The sequence below is a fragment of the Adiantum capillus-veneris genome, chromosome 10, assembly GCF_014529385.1.
Source record: "Adiantum capillus-veneris isolate H3 chromosome 10, ASM1452938v2, whole genome shotgun sequence".
NCBI classification, from domain to species: Eukaryota; Viridiplantae; Streptophyta; class Polypodiopsida; order Polypodiales; family Pteridaceae; genus Adiantum; species Adiantum capillus-veneris.
The window spans coordinates 27334114-27356456 of NC_140940.1; the positions used below are offsets into that span (position 1 = coordinate 27334114).

Genomic DNA, 22343 nt, shown 5'->3' on the forward strand with positions numbered 1-22343 from the left:
GGGGAAACTCAAATACGGGGGAGCACCATGCGAGGTGGCTATCATCACAAGTTCGGAGCGAGAGAAGATGGGCCTGAGCCCGTTATCCTCTTCACTCCACCTCCTTCTTTCTCACTATGTACCTCTTTGACGTGCAAGCCCCTTAGACAAACCCTTTCCCTTGTTGATGGCAACATACCCATGGGCATCAAGCATCTTCTTTCTCTCAAAAATAGCCTTTTGTTGTATGGATCTAAGCTATCCAGGTCTTCAACTCCTACCGCCAAAGTCTGAATTGTAGGGAGCTCTAAGTGCTTGGCACCCATATCCGATGCCAAATATGCGTAGAGCAAACTATTTCGCTATCAGAATTAGCCTTTTTGCGTTTAGTGGCAAGGGATACTCACCACACAATCCTGTAAAAACTTTCATTGCAAATAGTGGGAACTTTGCATTGTCCTTAGAGTATTCCTTGTGGTATATTATGATCTACAAAACAATAATAAAACATTCAATTGTCATAAGTGAGATGCGTACAATAGAGTCAAGTACTTGAATTGTTTCTACAAACCTTTTTGTGGTTGAAACACACGATGTAGTGAGACAATGCTGCATCCTTGGCTTGTACTCCAATGAAAAGCCCTTGCCTTGAGACACCTGCTCTTCTAAGGAAACTATCGTCATACACAAACACTTGTCAACAAGCAGATTGATGTCGATATTGCATCATTGGGCCATCTTTAAAACCATCTGAATGCCTAAAAAAAATTACCATTTGATTCTTGTCCATTTCTAGCATGGACCTTCCCCACAAGTGAATAGAGTGACTATTTTCTACATGGGATCTAGTTGCCACATGGATACCCATGTTTTCTAAGCCACTTTGTCTTGTGGTCGATTGGAACAACTCATATGTTGGCAATTCGGGTTCCCCGAACTTTGCTTCGTTGAATGTATCTTTGATCAATTTCCCCTGACGTGAAGTGTGTGTCGTGGATAGTTGTGTCAGCAAAGAGATGTTGGTCCACTCCATCATCCTCCACAAATCCAATGCTTGCCTCACAAAAAATTTCAATTACAGCTAGATAGTAGTCCTCTTGTATATTCAGCTCATGCATAATATATGTGAGCAGAATGTAGTGAATGTTGCCCGCCATAGCAAAGATGGGAGTGCAATTTAGAGGCAAAGACCCTTCCTCATTTGGGCTTTCTTGCTTGCTTCCTATTGTTGCATTCGCAAGAGAAGCAAAAGTTAAGCCTACATCAAATGTTTCCTTTAATGCCTCTACCCGCTCTTCTTTTGGGTCAAATTGTACCTCCACATCCTCTAACTCTTCATTTGGCAACAATGGGAAATTACCAAAATTTGATGACTAGGAAGTTGACTCACCATCCATCAACAAGTACAAGTAACAGACAAACCATGGTTGAATCCACTAAGCGACACTTTCTAGAGTGCGTAAGACATCTATCTTAGACAAGCAGTGCATTGGAGGGACATTTCTTTAGACAACGATTCAATCTCCTTGCTGCACGCTTCTTAGGGTCAAGATCGGTTGGGTGCACATATCAAATGCCATTAATTGTCACATAATTATCACAAATGATTTCTTCATACTGTTGCAAATGTGTTTGTAGGTACTCAATTGAGAAATCAATGATCCAATGGATAGAAAACTATGCATTAAACATTCCTAATAGCTCTAGTGCATGGTGATGAGCACGGATGTTGTATAAGAACGTGTACAGTTTTTCTTCACATGTATCCTCCCCTATATTATCCGTATGCAGGACTATGTTCCCCATGTCTGAAAGAAATAACAATCCAAACTACTATTATATATTGAATGGTATTTTGTGTTAGAACCAAGCAAATAGTGAGCCTGGAGAATCCCTCAAGGTCTCTATTTTCTTGGTTCTCACCCGTGTGTTGACGTCATAACAGGTCACATGATGAGAGTCAGAACCAAGAAAATAGGGGCCTTAACAATCCCCCAAAGCCCTTATTTGCTTGGTTTTGACCCATGTGATAATGTCAATACAATTCGCACTGTATCCATATCCTTTCGGCACAAATTGTCAGAACCAAGCAAATAGTGAGCCTGGGAAATCCCTCAAGGTCTCTATTCACTTGGTTTGACCCATGTCTTGAGGTCATAACAAGTCACGTGATGAGAGTCAGAACCAGGCGAATAAGGGCTTGAAGAATCCCCCAAGGCCCCTATTTGCTTGGTTCTGATCCAAGTGATAATTTTTGTGTAATTCAGCTTGTACCCATGTCCATTTGACACAGAGGGTCAGAACATAGCATTAAATATCAATAATAGATACCTAAGCCCACTCACTCACTATGTCCAAACATAGCATTAAATGAACAACCATAGCCTTGCACGGTCACACAAGGAGTTATTATTCCAACTATGCCTTGAACCTCACAATTATGCATGGAGAATCTCAACCAATTGTTACGATTTGTAACTATGCCAATTTTGGCATCGCGTGACCACAACATTACCGTGCTCCGAGTCTTCTAACCCTAATGACTACTCTCCCTTGAACTGTTGTTCCCCTCGTGCCCTAACCCCGTGACGTAGTGGCGTCGATGCACATAGAGGTGAGACACAGAGGTAGAGGAGAGAGAGCCGAGAGAGAGAGAGAGAGAGAGAGAGAGAGAGAGAGAGAGAGAGAGAGAGAGAGAGAGAGAGAGAGAACATGTCTCTACAATATCCAATGGCACCGAGGTGTATGGTGATGTGACATGTATCAGACTCAAAGCTTTGGAGGTCGCTATGAGAGCAAGATCGCGAGAGGTGGCTAAGAGCAAGATCATGAAAAGGCGAAGACAAGGGCAATGGCGACACGGCAGTAATATAATCAAAGTTTTGGAGGTCACTAAGAGCAAGATCATAAGAAAGTCAAAGGCAAGGGTGGTCTGTTTCTCCTATTTGGAGATGGAGATGGAGACTGCAATGGTGATCGATTTCTGATGCCAAATGGTAACTCAAAAAAGGCACGTGGGTGGTCCTCACAAGGACAACCAGTGAAACGCAATAAATGGACTCATATTCTCATGCAGTACGATCGACCAGACGCCATCAAATTAGAAATGATGCTCATTAAAGAGGCACATGCCCCAACCCCAGTTGAGTGTTCATGCGGTGACAAAATAGTAAAAGTATGAGTAACAAACTCTCGCCTATAGCGCTTGTTCTTCCAACCCTCTTTCTGCATCCTCTTCTGCCTCTCTAGTGCTCCCATCCCACCTAGCATTTTAACTCTATCCTTGCCCCAACTACGCGTTCATGCTGTGAGTAAATAGTAAAAGAACAAGTAATAGAATCCCGCCTGTATTGCTTGTGCTTCCTAACCTCTTCCCACATCCTCTTCTATCTCTCTAGTGCTCCCATCCCTTTTTTTGCCTCCTCTTTTGCCTCTCTTTGTTGATGCAAATCTCTACACACAATGCAAAGGTATGCTATTATACTTTTGTGTAGTTCTACTTGTGAGGTCAATACCAAGCAAATAGGGGAGGAAGAAATCTATTTGGTGCTCTTCTTTGCTTGGTACTGACCATCATTGCTTGGAGCCCCTTTGTGAAAGGGACATTCTCACAGAATGTGGTGCGGTTTTTATTTATGTTGTTTGTAGAAATGGCTCGTGAAAACGCTAGGCCTAGAAGAGCGACAGGTGATTCCTTGTAGGCTCAAGTAAGAAGATGCCAATACAAGGGGCACAAATGTGTCCTACAGGAGTTGCGAAGGATCAAAAGACACATGCAACCTGCCATCCCATGACTTCCATTTCAAGGAGTAGTGCGAGCATTGGAGAGTGGACATGCGATGGCGTGCCCATCCCGAGCCTGAGGGAGTACCCGAGCCAGGTACAAATCCACTCTAGTAGCCTGAGCCGATCAAGGAGGAGCCTAAGCCAGTTAGGGAGGGGCCTGAGCTAGTCAAGGAGGAGCCCGAGCCAGTGAGGGAGGAGCCCGTATAGGTAGAGCTAGAGACATCTCAAGGAAAGCAAGGGGCGGTCTCTTCTTTGCAAGGGCTAGCCTATGTAGAGTAACTACCAGCCAACACAGAGCAAGCACCTCTGCCAGAAGACTGGCATCTTTTAGAGAAAATCAATGAAGCAAACAAAGAGGAACTGCAAGTGCTGGCCAGTTCAGTGCCTCTTCATGCACAGATTCATCTGTCTGGAAGGTCAAAGGAGGTCTGCATTTTTAATCTTGAGCGATAAGATTTTCGATGCATGCGTGATTTTTCTAATGCCATGGTAAATTTCAAGTTCATTATAGGTCACATTATTGGGGTCAGAACCAAGAAAATAGGGGTCCTTGGAAATTTTGAAGGCCTTGATTTGCTCGGTGTTGACCCATGTTTTCACGGTATTGATTCTCGATTCGCTTGGTTTTGACCCATGTCTTTGCAGCAGTGAGGGTCAAAATCAAGAGAATGATTTGCTTGGTCCCAACCTATATCCACTAAGCAATCTAATCTCTACCATTTATTCATGTTAGGCATGCTATCTTGCTTCTACTTGCAGACATGCGAGACAAAATGTACGTAATAGATCCGCTTATCTCACCTCTAGTTCAAAACAACAGATTTTCCTTTTTGGTGTTGTTGAAATGGTTCAACAGAGTAAATTCGGACCCTGGTCACTGCATACAATCAACCGTGAGTTTCGTCTTGAAAAGAAAAAACTATGTTGTTTGTGTAGTGAACATTGGAGTCTGTTGTTATTCGACGTTGAAGAGAAGATTGCCTACTACAAAATTACAGGCAAAGCAGGGGATTCCATGTAAATATGTTAGGCATATCTTTATGCATTTGCTTGTAGTCCCCTTGTAGTGTCTATTTGTAATGCTTTACTGAAGTAAGTGCTTATGTATGTAGTGCCATGAAAAAGTTTGTATGCTGTGTAGAGCACATATTGTTAGAACATGATCTAGGGACTGCCACTCAGCATCGACGGGTCTGCGTGCCCATGCAAGTTGATAACTACAGCTGTGGCTGGCGAATGTGTATGAATGCTATGCTCCTTGTTAGCCAAATTTTGGATCTACCAAACGTAAGTACACAAGTTGTTTCAATGCTTGTATTGTTGCAATCTTTGAATTAAAATAAGTAACTTCTTTACTTACTTTCTCATTACCACGCTTCTCATAACTACAACCCCTATGATATGGCAATTTTTTTATAATGGCCATTCAACATATTATAATTTTGATGCACAGACGGTCAAGAGAGGATAGAGCTTGAGTTGAGGAGTTCAAGAGTGATTGCATTGAAGAAGCAATGCAACAGGCCAAGCAGTCTCAAAATGAGATTTGAGACATGCAAGAGGCAATCCATCAATACTATGTGGATGCCGCAAAAGTAGAGGATTGGGTTACACATAGTAGTAAGAACGAGAACAGAGGGAAGCTTCATAGGTGCAAGATGCATGTGAAGCCATGGAGGAGGCCGATGCATTCGAACGACGTGAAAGGGCAACGGAGACCAATGTCCCTCGAGGACGGAGAAGGGGGAATGGAAGCAGTGGCAACAACCAGGGGAGGGGCCAGGAGAGAAGTAGTAGGCAAAGGGAGTAGTTATTATCACCCTTTTGTATACATTTTCAAAGGAACAATACAATGTGTAAAGTTTTGAAACAATGAATAGTGTACAATTTTAAAACAATGTTTGAGTGGCACAAATTGTCTTTGTAATCCATAAAAGAATATTCCATTATCTGCAAGCTCCTTGCCCGGTCTTCCTTGGTACATTTGCTCACCAATAAATGGATGGAAAGCATCAAAAATCCCAACTATGCTCTCAATTGGTTGCCAATCCATCCTATTCGATGGATAAATATCTCCAACATACCAAACATGTTATCAACACTAAACCTTCAAAAATAATCATGCACTAAATGAGATATATGCTCAAAATAATCTACAACTGGGTTGATGCCGTGGAAAACTAGGAGGAGATGTTTGCAACCTTAAGTATGTATGTTGGAAAGCATGTTGTATGAGGACCTCTTTCACCCACTTGCTTTGTGCACACACTTTAAACTCTTTAACTTGTCCCTTGAAAGCCTCCACATAATCAGTGCGTTGCCTCCTCTTCCTCCTCCTTGTATGCAATAGTACCCAACTTTCAACAGTTATTCTAGATGGTATCCATGCCTAATCATCTGTAGTATAGCTGTTAAAAATGCTAACAGAGTCAATGGTAGTGCTAGGCCTTCAAGAGGTAGTCATGGTGTGCACTAGAACACACAGTAGAGTTATCGCAAATATGAAAAAGGGAATACAATTTTGAGAGGGAAGTAGAATTACTCAAAGCGAAATTTGGGTGGGAACATAAATACTGGAGTCTTCCATGCAAGTTCCAAAATTTGTCAATACAAAGTTAGTAAAGCTTATGGCATTTATGCTTTGAAAGTGTGACATTGTATAATTTGAAGAACACTATTATTATTTTTTCCATTTTTTCTCAACGAGTTTGGCTCTAGAATACCGATTTTCAACGTAACGTAAGCCTCTTCCTCATTGGTCAAGCGCCACTCTCTCTCTAGAACTAAAAGGCCCAAAAGTGAGTCCAAAATTCTCCTAATGTCTAGATCTTAGGAGAGTTCATAAACAACCATTGCTGATCATTCGTTAGTATACAAACTCTATAATCTAGAATTTGATTCCACTTGTAACCATTTGTATTCTTATCTGAATCTGAGTCTGAACTACTTCATGAGTTGCCTTCATTCAATATCTATCTAGTTGTTCATCTCAAGTATAATATCAAATCATCTGAAGTCTAAGCACATCTAGTCATTTGAAGTATGAAGTCGCATCTAGTCAGCTGAAGTTTGAAGTCTCATCTACTAGTCATCTAAGTTATATGAAGTCTGAAGTCACATATGGTTATATGGATTGAATCTAAGATAGCCTTCACCTTGTCTGAATCCATTCAAATCCCATTATGAGAGATAACATGTCCAAGATACTTTACTTCTTGTGTAAAGCATTTGCATTTTGATTCTTTACCATATAGAAAATTATCTATCAGCAATTGAAACATTTTCCTTAAATGTTCCAAATGATCTAATTTAGTCTTACTATAAATGAGGATATCATCAAGAAAAACCACTACAAATTTATCTATATATGGTCTTGAAACATCATTCATTAATTTCATAAAGGTGGATGGAGCATTGGTAAGGCCAAAGGGCATTACCAAATATTCATAATGACCATATCTAGCCCTAAATGTTATTGTATAAACATCTTTAGCTTTGGTTCTATCTTTATTTGTCACTTATCACTAACTCTTTGTATATACTCACTTATACTTTGTGGATAATAAGGTTTTGGGAGATAACCCTTCAAACAGAATTCTCTACGTACTGTGTAAGCTCTCTGTGTATCTGTGTGTGTGTGTGTGTGTGTGTGTGTGTGTGTGTGTGTGTGTGTGTGTCGATCCACGCTCCGCACCGCGACTTCAATTGGTATAAGAGCTTGGTTCAGTGCGGTTTTGCGTAATCGCGCGCGCGCGCACTTTTCAGGCAGATTCTGGATCCGAAGCTTGAAATTTCACACTCGACGTTCCAGGAGCATTTCCAGCAGGTGTCCTGCAGTTAACCCCCTTTTTGAAGCCGTTTATGCCCTCAGAATTTCATTCTGAGCACTACATCAGAAGATAGGTTTCAGCCGCCGCAAAGAAATCCGTCTTGTTTAGATTGGCAAGCAGGAGGTGGTCGGCATCAATATGGGCATCGATATACATCACTCATTCTTCTTCAAAGCATCATCTATAGACCAGGTACACATATATATCATCAGATATATATATTGCAGTCTGCATTGCTACTTCCTGTGCTTGCCAGGTTCCAGGGGAGGTGTGGCCATGCGACGGCTTGACACCACTGGCATGTATTGCAGATTGATGTACTGTGATTGTGGGTCTGCTAGTTGTGAGTCACGCTAGCAGACAGACCGCCGCAGCGGTCATAGGACAGTGATTGGTCTATTGTAGGATGTATGTTAGTTCTGGGCAGTTTGCTGAGCCATCTGTGAGGGTCGTGTGTGAGGTTTTTTGAAGCCGAGCACTGGGGGCTGGGTTACCCAGTGTGAGGTGGATTAGGTTGTTGGAGTTCCCCTCTACACGCATCCTCTTCGGCAACTTTTATCCCATAGGATGTATGACTTTGTGAAGATAGTGGCTTGCATCTTATGCGTCAGGCCGTTGAGGCATTGTTCAGGGTTCAGTCTTGAGACAAATACAAGTTCTATCATCGCCCAGACAGGAGACAGTGTATGCTTACAGGACAGCATATCACATAGATTTTCAGATTTGTCACTGGTCAGCTATTTATGATTGTTTTTGAGCTATCTTTTGGTTCCCAGAGCTCAGTTTACAGGGGAGACTCTGTCAAAATTTTTCCAAAATACTGACAGTTTCTGAGGAAAGGCGTTCAGCTTGTTGTTTACAGCTTGTTTACTGTGTACAGAGGCCAAGTTACAGGGGAAACTCTGTCAGATTTTTCTCAGAAGTAAACAGTTTGGCAGATATGGCATCTTCTCAGAGTGAGACTCTTTACAACATAAAGAAGCTGGATAGCACAAACTTTTGATTATGGAAGAAGCATATTTGGTAGGTTTTGGTGCAGAAAAAACAAGTGAAGCCACTGAAGCTCAAAGGGGAGAGACCAGAAGGTATGGCTGAAGATGAGTGGGAAGAGCTTGACGAGTTAGCTTATTCCACAATCATGCTGACACTGGCAGAAAATGTTTACTTCAACGTAGCAGAAGAGACTACAGTGTATGGCGTATGGCAAAAGCTATGTGGTATGTACGAGAAACAAAGTGCTGCTTCTTAGATTTACTGGCTCAAGATATTGGTGGATTTGAAGATGAAGGAAGGGACAGCCATGTCAAATCATCTCAATGAATTTCACACAATTTTCAGCCAGTTAACAACACAGGAGATAGTCTTTCCAGATTCAGTGAAGGCTATGTTTCTCTTAATCACTTTGCCAGACAGTTGGGATACTTTTCATACAGCGTTAAGTAATTCTGTCGCGCCAGAAGGTCTTACAAGTGCCAATGTAGAAGGCAGCTTGCTCACAGAGGAAGTGAACAGGACAAACATTGACAAAGGCAAAGGCAATAGTGCTTTGGTCGTTCGAGGGAGACAACAGTCTAAAGAGAAGAAGGGTAAGAAGGCACAAAACCGAAGTAAGTCTCGTGACTCAAAGTCAAAGGATAACATAGAATGCTACCATTGTGGCAAGAAGGGTCACATGAAGAGAGATTGTACGAAGTGGAAACAAGAAAAAGGCAAAACAAAGAGTTCTGAGCAAGATGAAAAGAAGAGTTCAGTGAAGATTGAAGAGGTGAATGTCCAAGGATCTGGTTCAGACAGTGATTCTGGTATAGCAGCTGGTGACATCTTCCTCACTAGCAATCTTGATTCTGTTTTCTTGACTGCAGAGGATGGACATGCTATGAGTGATTGGATTATCGACTCAAGGGCATCTTTACATGTTTCTCCGCACAAAGAGTGGTTTACATCATATGTGGCTACTAAAGATTATGTCAGACTTGGCAATGAGCAGGTTTGTGACATACTTGGAGTGGGAGATGTGCAGTTGAAGTTTCATAATGGCTCTTCTTTATGGCTCAAGAATGTCAGACATGTTCCAGCAATCCGAAAGAGCTTGATCAGTACAGGGAAGTTGGATGATGCGGGTTATGTGACAGTTTTTGGGAACAACGCTTGGAAGATCTCCAAAGGTTCGATGACTGTAGCACATGGCATCAGGTCAGGAACTCTGTACACTTTACATGTTTCAGAGGTTGAAAACCATGTAATTAATGTGATTGAGCAGCCAAGTGTGTCACTGTGGCATTGTAGGATGGGACATATGTCAAAAAGAGGAATGGAAATACTTTCTCATTATGGTTATTTTCCTGGCTTTTCATTTCAAGATTTCGAGTTTTGTGAGCATTGTGTTTATGGTAAGCAAACACAGGAACTGCACATATCAAAGAGGAATCATAGGGACGAACGATTAGCTCTTGTGCACAGTGATCTATGCGGACCAATGCCTAGTTTGTCACTAGGGGGAGCAACGTACTTTTGTACATTCATAGATGACTATTCTCACAAAGTATGGGTTTACTTCTTGAAGCACAAGGATGAGGTGCTCAAGGTCTTTAAGACATTCTTGCAGCTTGTGGAGAATCAGAGTGGTCAGAAGCTGAAGTGCTTGAGAACTGACAATGGTGGAGAGTACGTTTCCAAAGCTTTTCAAGACTTTAGTGAAGCAAAAGGGATAAAGCGGGAACTTACTGCACCATACAATCCTTCACAAAATGGAGTTGCAGAACGTATGAATAGAACCATACAAGAGAAGGTCAGAAGGATGTTGTCAAATGCTGAGTTGCCTGATGGATTTTGGGCGGAAGCAGTGGCTACAATAGTCCATTTGATCAACATGTCTCCTAGTAGGGTTTTGGATAAGAGTGCAGTGGTCGAGATGCTATGGACAGGCAAGGCACCTTCGTATAAGCATCTCAGAGTCTTTGGTTGTGAAGCTTATAGCCATATTCCTAAGGAGTTCAGGAATAAGTTAGAACCAAAGAGCAAGAAGTGTATATTTCTTGGCTACGGAGAATCGGGCGAGATGGGTTACCGGCTTTGGGATCCTGAGTCCAGAAAGCTTATTCGTAGCAATGATGTGCATTTCAATGAAGCCAAGTTTCACGCTAAGCCAGAGAAGACAGAGGAGATCAGAAGAGTTGTCTTCAAGGAAGATGGACCTAGTGTTAGCACATTAAGACAGCATGGTCAGGCTCAGGAACAGCCTATAGTGGCTAGAGAGGCAGAATCAGTTGTGGTGAGACATTCTGAGCGTGTCTCCAAACCACCTGATCGTTATGTGCCATCTCTAAATTATGTCATGCTCACAGATTGCGGAGAACCATCTTGTTACAAGGAAGCATTACAAGTGGTTGACTCGAAGAAATAGCAGTTGCCCATGCAGTCAGAGATGACAACTCTGCATAAAAACCAGACATGGAAGCTAGTTAAATTGCCACAGGGAAAAAAGGCTCTACCTTGTAAATGGGTTTACAGGTATAAGATCACCGCTCATGATAGTCAGCCAAAGTACAAAGCAAGGCTTGTTGCCAAGGGCTTTAAGCAAGAACAAGGCATTGACTTTGATGAAGTCTTCTCTCTAGTGGTCAAGATGACTACATTGAGATGCTTTCTTGCATTGGTTGCTATATTGGATTTGGTGTTGCACCAAATGGATGTCAAGACAGCGTTCTTGCATGGTGATTTAGATGTGGAAATTTACATGCAGCAGCCAGAAGGGTTTGTTGAGAAAGGCAAGGAAGATTTGGTATGCCAGTTGTTAAAAAGTCTTTATGGCTTAAAACAATCACCGAGGGCATGGTACCATAAGTTCCACCAGTTTATGCTTTCTCAAGGCTACAAACGTAGTGAGTTTGATCAGTGCCTATATACAAAGAAGGCTAAGGATGGCAGTTGGCTGATACTTATTTTATATGTGGATGACATGTTGATTGTTGGCAAACACTTGGAAGAAATTTCAGCTTTGAAGTCAAAGATGGCAAAATCGTTTGACATGAAAGACATGGGTGAGGCAAGTCATATACTTGGTATGCGCATTGAGAGAGACAGATCAAAGAAGTTGATTTGGTTATCTCAAATAGAGTATATTGACAAGGTTTTGCAACGTTTCAATATGGAGAAGGGAAAGGCATTGAGTGTTCCATTGCCACCATATGTGAAACTTAGCAAACAAGATTGTCCTGTGTCTAAGGAAGAAAAGGCTGAAATGGATAAGATTCCATATGCGTCTGCAGTGGGTAGTTTGATGTATGCAATGATTGCTACACGTCCAGATATTGCGTTTGCAGTGGGAGTGGTTAGCAGTTATATGTCAAATCCCGGCAAGAAACATTGGGAGGCAGTGAAAGGTATCATGAGATACTTAAAACATACAAAGAGTATGCGCATATGCTATGGTAGTCAGGACTTGAGTGTCAGAGGATACACTGACTCAGATTATGCAGGAGACTTGGGTAAGAGGAGATCTACATCAGGCTATGTCTTTACATTGGCTGGAGGTGCCATATCATGGCGATCTCGATTACAAGATTGTGTTACGCATTCTACTACAGAAGCTGAGTATGTTGCAGCAAATGAGGCATGCAAAGAAGCTATTTGGCTTGTTAGATTGGTAGCAAACTTGGGAATCAAAGTAGATATGCCAGAGTTATATTGTGATAGTCAAAGTGCTATACAATTGGCAAAGAATCCAGTGTTCCATTCGAAGACTAAGCATATTGATGTGAAATATCACTTCATTAGGGAAGTACTTGAAGACAAGCAGATACAACTGCTGAAGATCCACACCAAGGACAATCCTGCTGATCTACTCACAAAAAGACTTCCAGGAGAGGGCTTTGTGCATTGTCGTGAGTGATTGGGCATTGGATAGATGGTAGCCATGTAAATCTTTGTACATTTATGTTCATAGATTTACAGTTACTTAAAGTGCCACATTGGACTTTAAGTGGGAGGTTGTTGGGATTAAAGCCCAAGTGGCCTCTTATACGGGTATGGCCGGCCGCCCGCCTAACTCACTTATCACTAACTCTTTGTATATACTCACTTATACTTTGTGGATAATAAGGTTTTGGGAGATAATCCTTCAAACAGAATTCTCTGCGTACTGTGTAAGCTCTCTGTGTATCTGTGTGTGTGTGTGTGTGTGAGTCGATCCACGCTCCGTTCCGCGACTTCAAATGGTGGCTTTTGCATTTGCCCCTTGTTAAGTGGATATAGATACCTAGGTTATCCCTACAGTTTTGTAGGGTCCCACGGGTTGCCCCTGGGTGGACCTTGTCATGGCTCTCTCACGGGCATTCTTTGTATGTTGGTCATCATGTCATTCATTTGTTTAAGGATGTCCTCTATGGTAGATGCATACCTAGTTCTATATTGACTATGTTAGTGAGGATGTTGTAGTATTGAGTCAATACTATGCATAATAGAGTTTCTCATTGCATTGTCTTGTGGATAACTACTATGAGTCTATACCTTGCACTTTCCTTTAAGCATAAATCTCAGCTTATCATAGAGTCATTTAAGGTGCATAATAGAGTTTTTCATTGCATTGTCTTGTGGATAACTACTATGAGTCTATACCTTGCACTTTCCTTTAAGCATAAATGTCAGCTTTTATCATGGAGTCATCTAAGATATGTAAAGTTTTTTTCTGAGTGATGGCTTGTTGATGTTGAGATAATTCTTCCTTTATACCTATTTAATGCTTCTTGTAGTGCTAGAGTGCTCTCTAGAATTATGACAAAAGCTTCGTATGTAAATCTATGTATTAATGTATACTTGTGTGCTTGTGTGTGCGGTGTGGGTGCATGGCAGCTAGAGCATATATGGGTACCTAGTTCTACATCCACTATTGAGCACTAACAACGTTAGTGGGGACATGGTAGTATGTAGTCAATAGTATCCATGATAGAGCTTATCATTACATTGTGTTATAGGTGACTGCCGAGAGTCTATACCTTGCCCTTTCTTAAATTAAGGGTGAATGTGGGCTTATCATGGATTAAGCTAGGTATGCTGATATCTTTTTCTCATGTGAAATATTTTCAACTTTTGCTTTGGTGTGTTGTCACATTTCCACTAGTGAACTAGAAAGAGTTTGGAACTCAATGGCTTACAAGCATGATCATTTATCGATTCCAAGAGGCCTTAGTTTGAACAAATGTAAGTTTACTCTTCGAATACAACATATGTTCAAAATAAATTTTACTCTCTAGATAAAATAATGTAACATAAGCTATTATTAGAGGCAGACTTGCTTGGGTGCATGACTTATGGATATGTCATATAGCCAAAATTATGGTATATTCTTGGGAGGTATGAATAGGGTTATAGTATACATTTGGGATATAATAATGGATATTTTAGTAAATATTATTGGTTGCAATAAAAGATTTTGCAAAATAGAGTAGTAGGGATAATTCAGCATAAATATAAAATGTAATTATCATAAGTTGTGTAATTTGGGGCTTTTTTTAAAACCATTCTTTTCTGTGCAAATTTTAAATTTGAAGAAGTGAACTAAATTCCTTACCCAAAATGGATGTCTAAATATCATCCATTTAGCAAGGAATTTGATAATAATATGGTTCTAAGCCTCTAGTATTGGCTAAAAAACAAAGAATAAATAATTTTAATTTTTTGTGATACAGACCACGGCTACACAAAAAAACCAAGATGACATTTCCAGAGAGTCCTCAAGTATATATGATGATGATGATTTGGAAGAGCCTGAGAAAAAGAAAACCAAAATAGGTAACTTTGTGCTTTAAAAATAGCTAACAAAGAAAAGCAATTGTGCATATTAATCTTCTATTGTTTTTTGTGACATAAGTATAACACTTAAAAAGTTTTCTTATAGAGCTAATCCATGATAGCAAAGCCCTTGACAATTATGATCTCTACTACAAGATGTTTAATGATCTTCTTAGTATCTCAAAAATATTATCCTTTCATTCATCGTTCCAAGATGATCACGCTTCAGATTATGGCTGATTGGTGAAGGCTAGAGAGATAACCTACCTTGGAGAAGTATATGTACATGCAATAGATCTGATAAAAGGTTTTTCGTTAGCAACTTCAAGATTAAACAAAAAAATATGCCACGATTCCAAAGTGTAAGCATAATGTCGACTCCTTAAGAGAAATGAGGGATTCTTAGTGTACTTGGTTTTCATTCAAGTTGATGAAGGGGAGTTAGAGGAAGAGACTAATAATCCTATAATTGGAGAGGTTAATGAAGATTTTGAATTTGAATAAGATCTCGATATGTTATTAGAAGAACAAGAATCTGAAAAGCTTGATCTTGCAATAATTAGATCAAATACCAAGGTCTTTGAAAGCCTTAGTAAGCCTGTGGACACTTACATGTACCTCTTCTATCGACATCTCCTCTCAATGAATGTGAGTATATCCTATTGGCCAATGTTCAAAGAGCTTTCAATCTCAAAGAAAATGAAATACTTGCTATTCTTGCTCAAAGATGGAATTTCAATGTGGGTACTGATGATGAGCCAATGATATATAAAGACTTTGTGGAGCATGAACCTACATTCCAACCACTTGAAACATGTTTCAACTCAGCAATCGCTTTGAAAATATGTTTTTGTAAGGCTTTGGAATATTTTGAACCTATTGAAGAAGACTTTCACTTAGCAAAACAAACTATTAAGGACCCTCACTTTCCAAATGAAAAAGACAACAATGCAAAGACAAGTAGATTCCAAGGTATCGTTCCAATTGTAGAAGAGCCATTGAACCATGAGAAGATGGAGGGGTCTATAGTCTGAAATGTGTGATATATAAAGAAAATTTTCTCTCTTTTTTTTACCACGAATAATCCAAGCCACAAAATTTTTTTAATACAAATGTTCAATAATCCAAGCAAACAAATATGATTTTTTGATTGCAAACATAAATCTCTCTCTTTCTCTTCATTTGGGCTATTATTTGTATTTCTAGAAAATTGTTTCTTAAGTGCTCGGGTCATGACCATGATTGTCACCCGCTCAATCTTTTTGTGCTTCAACATTTCACATTCTTCAAGCTTGATTACAAAAATAAGTTTTTTGTCTACTTCCTTCAGAGTTATTTAGTAGAAATGGACCATTTGCTATTGAAAATTATCTAAACCAAAAAATATGTTGTTGAACTTGTTGAAATGCACCACTCTCTTGTTTGCAAAAAAGTATCTTGCAATGTATAGGGGAGGACCCAAAAAATCAGCAATTTTTTAAGTTGAGCATTCTTCTTGACTTTTTCATTATAGTAAGGGTAGGAAATATAGATGAAAAGGTTTTCTTATCTTTGAGTATATTTTTCATCTCTTTAAAAATTTGTGAGTAGCCCATTCTGCTTATACCACTATTATCAATGGCCTTTTAAATGTTTAAAGTACTCACCTATGCTTCATAAATGAAGTCATGGATAACATTTTATTTCATCTTCTTGAATTTGAAAGAATCAAGAAGCTCTTGAGCAATAGATGGTGAGATCAAAGAAGAATAAGAGTCCTTTGCCATGATTGGATCAATATTTTATTTTCCAAGATGCATCATATCTCTACAAAGTGAAAAAAAGTACATGAAGCATGCTATGTAAGAAAAACAGAGAGACTTTCCAAACTTTTTGTTCAAACTTGCAAAAGAAATAATGCAAGAGAATTATAACTTACTTTATGGCTCGAATTCTTCTTTTAAGTCCACCATTCCCTCCTTTTACCATTTCAATATTTGGGATTTCTTGGGTTAGGCCATGCTTTTATTACCTCTAACTTTGATGGATCCATACGGATACCATCTTTAGAGATAATATGACCTAGGTATTGAATCTCTTGAAGGAAGAATTCGCTTTTCTTTTGGTTGAGAAAAAGCTTGTTCTCCCTCAATGCTTGAAAAATCACTTGGAATGTTGCTTATGTTCCTCCAAAGAATTGGAGTAGATGATGATATCATCAAAGAACACTCCAGTGAATTTGCGATAAGGTCTACTACTACCATAAAAGTCTTTGTGGTGGCCCCATCTTGGTTGACTCTTCCTCTATGCATCCCAAAAAGTCTTCTTCCTTGTGTGAAAGCACCACCAAGGGCATTGAATTTCCTTATGAAATTGTTTGACATCTTTGTCTCAATCCCAAAGGAGTATTCTTAATATGAGATTTTTCAAATCTCTTTCTATAGTCTCATTCAAGGAATTGACTTTTTGATTGCTCAAGAGACGACTTTGATTCAAAATAGTATTTTCTTCAATCAACCTCTAATTCAAAGCAATGACTTGCTTTGATGTCTCCAACAAACGGCAACAATAGTCATAAAGACCCTTTGCTCCATCTCCAGCAAATTGTAAAAGAGATGTAAGATTTGAAAAATTAGGAGTTAAAAATGTGCAAGGATCTATCGGATATATACTCCTATCACACCATAAATGTAGATTTTGATGACCCAAACATCTCACTTGGTTCTTCTGATCAAATGTAAGATTATGGGTTTTGTTTCTTTTTTGTAAAGGCTTGTATTCTTCATCTATTTCAATATGAAGGTTATAGTTACGTTTGTGTTAAGGACTAGATAAAACATCCTGAGAAAAGATCTCCACTGTAAGAATAAAGAAGGGAGAGGATGTTTGGCAACCAAATTGCTATAAAAGCTTAAGTTTAACTTTTCACTTGCCACCATTTTGGTCTTTTGCCGCATAATTTTTTTTTTTTACCACCATGAATCTTGAAATAATCATGACAAGATATAATAGTTATTAGTTTTGCACAAACTCTCACAAAGATACACATCTTGAGATATACTTTGATTTACAAATGTAGTTTAGATTAATATCAAAAAAATTCTTTAAAAAGACTTTTCATTTAAGTGTTTATCAATGCTGGCTATCCTTAGAGGATGCTAAGGAAGGTCGTCATTATCAATGTCACCCAGAAGAGACCCGAAAAGTCCCCTAATGCTTTTCTCGTTCTTAACTTAATATACAACATAAAAATTTGGATCAAATTTTTGGCCAATAATATAACCCTCTTGAATCCACCCTCCCACCGAACCATTGAATAAATACACCTTTTCAAGGTAGTACTATGATACTAGAAAAACATTTCCAATCAAATCAAATCAAAAATACATTTCAAGCATTTGAAAGCACCATGCAAACTATTACATACCCTTGCAAGCGTGCATTTATCAGTTTTTCTCACCTTTTTTTCTTTTAGAATATTTTAATTATTTCTTCCTTTAGTATTATTAAATTTATCCTCCAAACAATCACATATACTTCCCTAAGTATATCTCTATCCTCGTCCCAGGACTCAAGTATCCGATCTCCTCTACCACGTGTGGAGGCAACACCTTTACACAAATTTTTGATCGTTATTGTTCTTTATCTTGTTTGAGAAAGGATTTTATGAACATTAATCTACTGTACTATGTTTCTTTTAGATAAATAATCTGAGAAGCAATCCGGCTAATGAGGACAATTGCGGGATAACCCAATTAGGTTCCTAGCCTTTCCAAGGTTCCTTTTTACCAAACAATTAGAAGAATTCCTTAAGTAAATCACATCTTCCTTCCTTATCCAGTCTCTTCCTAGATCCATTTGCCTTCCTCCTTTCTCGTGGGTATTAGGCCTAGCCGAACTAAGCCGATTTCCAAACGCGTCCTAGGATCCTCCCACCCGGATAGGACATCCTAGCCAGAAAGGACCATCCTTGGTTGCATTCCATAGGTAAACACTTGCGCTAGTCTTTTTTCAAACATTCAAAACAAATTTCACACTTAAAACTTCCATGTTATGTTAGGGCTATCCACGTCAATCTTCTCGATAAAATTTTAATCTTAATTGAATTTTAAATTAAGTTCATCGAGTTATAATCCCTTAGTTCCTATTTTCTTTTAATGTTTACTCAAACAAAAACTTTAAAAAACAACGATTCTCTTGGAATTTAAGGTTATTTTCTCAATGTAAGTTTCAAGGTTAACCCCGTCTTTAATTGTATCCCAATTTTTCTTTTTTGCATCATTTTCCATCCATGGAGCATCTCCATGGAAGCGGTGGGAGTTTTATGTTCAAGCAACATAGTGGTCACTTTTGTGAAGCTATCCCCTTACTCCCCCTAAATCCCCAAAAGAAAGAAAAATTGAGAGAATAAGACAAGAATGAATAAAGTACTAATATAATTATGTTTGCATAGTGCGACATCTTCTACTCTACCTTACATTTTTTGTTGTGTTTTGAAATGTAAACTATTTGTGAGAGGGTGATAATGCATTCTTTCCTACTTAAGGTTGAGTGTGATGAATGCAATGGGTCTAGTGTGTAACTTTCTTAGCATATGTGGTGGTTATGGTCTACCCTATTACAATTGACATGCATGAAGGTATGAGTGCAAAATTACTTTCTACCATAATTAAAATTTGTGAGATGCAATCTTTCAAAGGAATGCATGATTAGTCTCGTGCAGTTATGTGAGTGCTTACAACCTTGTCGACGATTCCTAAAGATAAGATGAATGTGTTATATGACTTTGAATTCCCTAAACTTACAACATGGAAAAGTATTATGCCACAGCTCTTGCGATCAAGGGTGTATGTGCATTTTTAATCAAATTCATAAGATGGAGTTTAGACATACCTCTAACCAAAAGAAAGGGAGTAGAGAGAGAGAGAGAGAGAGAGAGAGAGAGAGAGAGAGAGAGAGAGAGAGAGAGAGAGAGAGATAAAGTTGATGGATTCTTCCCTCAACTCAATTGTTGTTGGAATCTTTAACTTGTCTCTCTTGGTTCCTTGACGAGGTTGGTTGTAGGGGAGAGGGAGAGAGATACTGAATGAAGATATCATAAGACCGCGTTTTGCACAACGTTTGGTCTTTATGAATATCTTGTCATGCCTTTTGGCTTGACAAATGCTCCAGCCACGTTCAACCACCTCATGGAGAAATTATTTCGACCCTACCGTATGTTTACTAGAGTGTTCTTCGATGATATCATCATCTACTCCAAATCCATTGACGAGCATAAGCAACACCTCCAGGTAATTTTTCAAGCTTTGATGGAGAATAAACTTTTCATTAATCCAAAGAAGAGTGAATTTTTCCTTCAAGAGATTCAATACTTAGGTCATATTATCTTTTAAGATGGTATCCGTATGGATCCAACAAAGTTAGAGGTACTAAACGGATGGCCTAACCCAAGGAATCTACATGAGCTGTGAAGCTTTATTGGTATGTGTGCATAGTATAGACACTTCATAGCTAACCCAAATCGGGACCATTACATGACTTGACAAAGAAGAATGTTAAGTACGTATGGTCTACCAAGGAGAAAAGTTCTTTTGATAAGCTTAAAGAAAAGCTTACCTCCTCAACCTGTGCTTACACTTTCGGACCTCTCAAAACCATTTGAGGTCCAATGTGATGCTTGTGGAGATTGCCTTGGAGCATTCTTGCTTCAAGAAGGGGATGTCATAGCATATGAGAGTCGAAGACTCAATTCTGATGAGCGTGTCTTGGGAATCTACGAAAATGAGCTACTAGTTGTCCTACATGCCCTTGATACAAGGAAGCACTACCTTTTGGGGACTCCATTCATCCAACGACCGAATCACCAAAGTCTTAAGTACTTCATGATGCAAACCAAGCTCTCCGACAAACAAACGAAGTGGGAAAATTTTCTTTCCCAATTCAATTTTCATATTGCTCAAATTGTTGGCAAGCACAATCAAGTAGTTGATACACTATCACGATGGCCAAGGGTCAATGCGGTGTCCATAGCAACTCACACTGATCTATCTTCCATGATAGATGAGTATGCTATTGACCCCCATGTAATTTCAGCCCTTGCCTTAGGGAAGAAAGAAGAACCATTCACTTTGCAGGATGGTTATCTTCTCCATGGCAATTGGCTATGTGTTACTCACTCTCTTCACGAGAAAGTAAAGTATGACTCCAATGCTCCTTCCTATGTGGGGCACAGAGGGATTCAACCTACTTTTCAAGGTGTAGAGGCGTATTTCTACTGGAATATGGACGATAGTTGACAGGTTTAGCAAACAAGCACATTTCATACTTGTCAAAAAGACTATCAAGGAACACCAAATGGCAATCCTCTCCATATCCCAAATTTTCAAACACCATGGCTTGCCAACATCAATAGTGTCGGATAGAGATCCTCAAATGACCAGTAATTTTTGGAAGGGTCTCTTTGAGAATCTAGGTACACGGCTAAATTTCTCTTCGACCTATCACCCACAAATGAATGGCCAAAGTGAAATAGCCAACCTTACAATTCTCGATCTACTCAAGACTTATGTTACAAAAGTAGATCAATGTGCCCAATGGGAGAAGTACTTACCTCTTGTAGAGGATGCGTACATTAACACTGTCCATACCACTAAATGGAAGGCTCCTTTTGAAATCATTGAGCAAAGACCTAAAAGTCCCTTGCTACTTAAGGTACATGGGAAGATTTTTGCCCACTGATGAGTATAGCCGAGACCTACAAGAATCTTTTAAAAAGTTTAAGGAAGCTATAAAGTGCAAAAGGCTACTGCTGACAAGCACAAAAGGGCCTTAGCCTTCAAGGAAAATGATTGGGTCTTACTCAAGTTTCCAAAGGCTCAATTGAGGCCAACTACGGGCAAAAATCCTATAGGCCACCAAAAGTATTATGCTAAGTTAGCAAAAAGATACTATGGTCCTTTCCAAATTTTAAAACCAATCAACAAGATCGGCTATCAACTCAAGTTGCCCAACCATTGGCTCATTCACAATGCTTTTAATGTGAGCCCACTCAAGCCTTACAAAGATGAGCCACCAACAGAACTAATAATAGAGGACCCACTAGAGATCGAAGATCAAGAAGAGGTGTTGTAGCCCGAATCAATTCTTTGACACGAAGAAAGGTACTAAGACATGGTAAGATTATCCGATGATATCTTATTAAATTTAAAAACTATCCTTTTGAAGATGCGAGATGGATGCAAGGAACACAGCTTAAGGATAGTATGAACCTTGTCAATGCTTACAATGCTGCCCTAGAGTAAGCAAATGTAAATGCTTTCTAAATGAACAACGTTTTTGTCTTATAAGACTAATCCTCCTTTGTGCACAAATTGAAATAGTATGCATGCTTAGAATCATGTTTGTGATGACGACGCCACTCAAACACCAAGTAGAATTTGTCACTCTAATTTGGGAGTATGATATGGACTAAAGAGCAGACATGCTTGCGGTTGCTAAGTCTTCCAAGCACCAAATGGACTAGTCATCCATTCTGGAATGATGTCATAGGGTAAAAAGGGATCCTCTACCCGCTAAGAAACGTAGATTAATGACTAAGACTTTATCTCTTCTACCTCATAGTCGAGGACGACTATGGTTTCAAGAGAGAGGTAATGTCATAAAATCTAATATCTACCTATTCCAAAAAGACTTTCTCATATTGAATTGATCATTTAATATAGGGGAGATGAATGGGAACAAGAGGTAGAATATAGACATGTGCATATAATGGAGCTTAGAAGACCTTAGGGTTAGCTTCATTAAAGACCTCCAAAGGTTAGTGTTAAAAGTCCTTAGACCTAGGACCTTAAGCAAGTTGGGGTTGACCGTGAGGTGGGAACCCTACCCAAGCTTGAAGTGCTTGTCGTGCTTGCTGACTAAGGTGCTTAAGGTGTTTGTGGAACCTTGCCCAAGCTTGAGGTGCTTGTCATGCTTAAATGA

General features: G+C 39.4%; 2 pseudogenes; one reads left to right on the top strand and one right to left on the bottom strand.

Annotated features, from left to right (window-relative positions):
• Positions 1–13738: 13738 nt before the first annotated feature.
• Positions 13739–15418, top strand: LOC147448596 (uncharacterized; annotated as a pseudogene).
• Positions 15419–15468: 50 nt separating this feature from the next.
• On the bottom strand, positions 15469–16186 carry LOC147448597 (uncharacterized; annotated as a pseudogene).
• Positions 16187–22343: the final 6157 nt, after the last annotated feature.